Source organism: Chiloscyllium plagiosum, unplaced genomic scaffold (assembly GCF_037043375.1).
Source record: "Chiloscyllium plagiosum isolate Xiang-an unplaced genomic scaffold, Cpla_swu_hap1 HiC_scaffold_52, whole genome shotgun sequence".
Lineage (NCBI taxonomy): Eukaryota > Metazoa > Chordata > Chondrichthyes > Orectolobiformes > Hemiscylliidae > Chiloscyllium > Chiloscyllium plagiosum.
The window spans coordinates 11,569,998-11,574,098 of NW_028270190.1; positions in this window are offsets into that span (position 1 = coordinate 11,569,998).

Genomic DNA, 4,101 nt, shown 5'->3' on the forward strand with positions numbered 1-4,101 from the left:
GTTGGCTTTTTTCTGAACAGCTTGTGATGGAGCCCACAAGGGAGCAGGCTATTCTGCACTTAGTGCTGTGTAATGAGCCAGAGTTTATAAAAAATATTAATGTCAGGGAACACTTAAGACGCAGCGATCATAATATGGTCGAGTTCAGTCTGCAGATTGAAAGAGAGAAGGCAAAATCGGATGTAACGGTGTTACAGTTAAAGAAAAGTAGTCACATGGGCATGAGGGAGGAACTGGCGAAAATTGACTGGAAACATTACCTAGTCGGGTACTTGGTAGTGCAACACTGACAGAAGTTTCTCGGTGTAATTGAAGATACAGTTGAGAGGTTCATTCCAAAGATTACCCAGGGAGGGATTAGACAACTATGACTGACAAAGGAAGCCAGGAGATCACAGAGAAAGAGACAGCCTACAAAATGGCCAAGAGCACTGGGAAATCAAAACATTGGGAAGACTACAAAACAAATAGAGGATAACAAAGAGAGAAATAAGGAAGTCGAGGAGCATATATGAAGTTACGTTAGCTTGTAATATAAGAGTAAAAGTTTCTTTCAATACAAAGGAAACAGACCAGAGGCAAAAGTAGAGGTTGAGCTGCTCCAAACTGATGCAGGGACGCCAGTGATGGGAGATAAGGAAATAACTGAATAACCTAATAAATACTTTCTGTCAGTCTTCACAGTGGAAGAACTGAGTAATATCCCAACAATTTAGGAGAGGCAAGGGGCAGAGTTGAGTATGGCAGCAATTAAAAAAAAGGAAGTACTTGAAAAACTAAAAGTTCTAAAAATGCATAAGTCTCCTGGCCCGGATGGCCTCCATCCCAGAGATCTGAGGGAGGTGGCTGAAGAATTAGCTGAGGCGTTGGGTTGTAATCTTTCAAAAATCATTGGAATCAGGGAAAGTCCCAAATGATTGGGCAATTGCTGTTGTAACCCACTTGTTCAAGAAAGGATCAAGCCAAAGATGGAAAATTATAGGCCAGATCGCCAAAACTCAATTGTAGGTAAAATTCTTGAATCCATTGTTAAGGGTGAGGATTCTGAATTCTTCTAAGTGCAGGGTCGGGTTAGAACAAGTCAGCATGGATTTAGTAAGTGAGGTCATGCCTTACAAGCCGGTTAGAATTCTTTGAACAGGTAACAGGTAGGTTAGACCAGGGAAACCCTGCAGATTTTATCTAAGTATAATTACAAAAGGCCTTTCGTAAGGTGCCTTTCGGGAGGCTGCTGAGTAAAGTGAGGTTCCACGGTGTTCGAGGTGAGCTATTGGCGTGGATTCAGGATTGGCTGTCTGACAGAAGGCGGAGAGTTTTGATAAAATGTTCTTTTTCAGAATGACACCTGGTGACAAGTGGTGTCGCGCAGGTTCAATGTGGGGGCCGCAGCTGTTCACTTTATATATTAATGAACTGGGCGAAGGGATTGAGGGAATTCTGGTGAAGTTCGACGATTATACGAAGTTAAGTGGACAGACAATAGTACTGAGGAAGTAGGGAAGCTACAGAAAACCTTAGACAGTTTAGGAGAGTGGTCCAAGAAGTGGCTGATGAAATTCATTGCGAGCAAATGCGAGATCTTGCACTTCGGAAAAAAAAAATAACACAGGCAAGGGCTATATTCTAAACGGTGAGAAAATTCATTAAGTCAACGTCCAAGGGGATCTCAGAGTGCTCGTAAAGGATTATCTAAAGGTTGAATTTCAGGTTGACTCCATGGTGAAGAAAGCAAATATAATGTCACTTACCTCAAGAGAGTTGGAATTTAAAAACAGTGATGTTCTGCTGAGACTTATAAAGCTTTTGTTAGGCTCCATTTAGAATACTGAGCCCCACAACTCAGGAAGATCATACCCTCATTGGAGCGTGTCCATCGGAGATCCACACGAATGATCCCTGGAATGGTATGCCTAACAGATGATGAATGATTGAGGATCCTGGGATTGTATTCATTGGAGTTTAGAAGATTGAGCGGCGATCTAACAGAAACTTACAAGACAATTCCTCGCTTAGAAATTGTGGATGCTGGGAAAATATTTCCATCAGGCGGGAATACTAGGACCCTTGGGCACAGCCTTAGAATTAGAGGAGGTTAATTTAGAATGGAAATGAGCAGACATTCTTCAGCCAGAGCGTGGTGGGCACGTGGAATTCATTGCCACGGAACACAGTGGAAGTTATGACGTTAAATGGCTGCAAGGCAGAGATTGAAAAATTCTTAATTCCAGAAGTAACTAAGGGATTCGGGGAGAGTGATGGCAAGTAGCGTTGAAATACCCATCAGCCATGAATAGCGGAGTGGACTCGATGGGCCGTATGGCCTTACTTCCACTCCGACTTCTTATGGTGTTAAAACATCGGTTCGGCCCCAGTTACTACGTTTTGATCACATCTGGTTGCCATACCACAGGATGAACGTACATGCTTTGGATACAGCACAGTGTAGGCTTGATGACGGGCTCCAGCCCAAAACGTCAATTTTCTTGCTCCTCGAATGCTGCGTGACCAGCTGTGTTTTTTTTTACAGCAACACACTCTGAACTCTGATCTACAGCATCTGCAGACCTCACTGTCTCCCCCTGAAAGTAATGATACCTGGACATCAGGGGTTACATTATGAAGCGGCAGCATGAAAATTAAGCTTGTTTTATTTTAAGAATGAAAGCCTAAGGGAGTGGTCTGGTTCAAGTTTTCAAGGTATTGTCAGTTTAAGACAGGGTCGGTAAAGAGAAACAATTTCCACTGTCCGTCGGTTCGGGAACTCGGGGCGTTGCCTTCCAGAAACTGGTGAATTTTTCCACCACTTTATTTCTTTGTTGTTCTTGTTTTGTTTCAGATCTTCATCATTGGCAATTCTTTGTATTCTTGCATACTTTATAATATTCAAGTGTTGCTTTTGCCCGCCAAATGTATTTGTCATCCCTGACTTGTGAATTTAATAAATTGAATAAATAGATTTTTTTAAAACAATCTCCTGTTATGAAGGTTGATCTTGGTCGTTTCCTTGAACGTTGCAGTCCATGAGTGAAATGAACACCCTTGTGTTGACAGGCAGGTAGTCCGAAGGTTTTACGTTTGGATGGTCTGCAGTCTCGACAATTACCGTAACTCAATGGTGCTCCAACGTTTTCTCAGGTTTTTGCCTCCCATTTGCCTGTTTGTAATGTCTGTCGAAAGACCCTGGACTTTTTTCTAACGCTCTCAGCATTATAGCTCATGCAATTTGTCGACATCCTGAAATTTAGGAATAATGAGTAATATTGTTGAAGGAGTTAAAAGTAGCATCAAATATTCGCACTGCTATATTTCTTTGATAAGTCTGGACTCTTGAATCTGTTCCAATGCACTAAACGACGGAGGTGGAGGATATCCAAACATATTGCTAATTCATGATTCGAACATGGTGAGGATACATTCCACAATCTGGAAATGTATCAGTCGAATTTAGAGAGGATAAAAAGGCATGTTTAGCCTTATATTAAAGCATTGTACCTGTACAGGAATATTCCGGATGAGCTCTAGACCACACATTTGCAATGTTACAGAGAAATATTTTCACGTACAACGCCCTTGAAATACCCAGTAACCCCAACGGGTTCGTGACATCAATGAAAGTGACTGAAATTTGCTGATGAGGGGTATCTTTACAGACATCCTGAGCAGTAGGTTTCATTGACGCATTGAGCAGATCTGTCTGAAAATGTTTTGAAGTAATTCAGGTTAGCCTTTTGTACTGTTGTTCTTTTCACTGTTTTATTTCTATAAGCAGACAACTGGCAATCTTCCAGATAGGATGACATTTTGAAATGTTAGTCGCAATTAACATGGCAAGAGTGCAGAGTGCAGAGTTTCGATGATGTAATCAATTGTGAAATAGACAAGAGCTGTTTGTTGCGTGTTGCTGCTGTTACTTGATTTTCAACAGGAAGATCTTACATATGACTGGATTATACGTTATGTACACGTATGCAAGTTGCCTTCCCGCTAAACAATCCTCCATCGTCTGTGAACAAACGTTGTTCTCATGATAATGCAGTGTTGTCGTTACGGGGGATATATCGACCTCCATTACCACAAAGACTCATCCACTGCCTGGCTCTG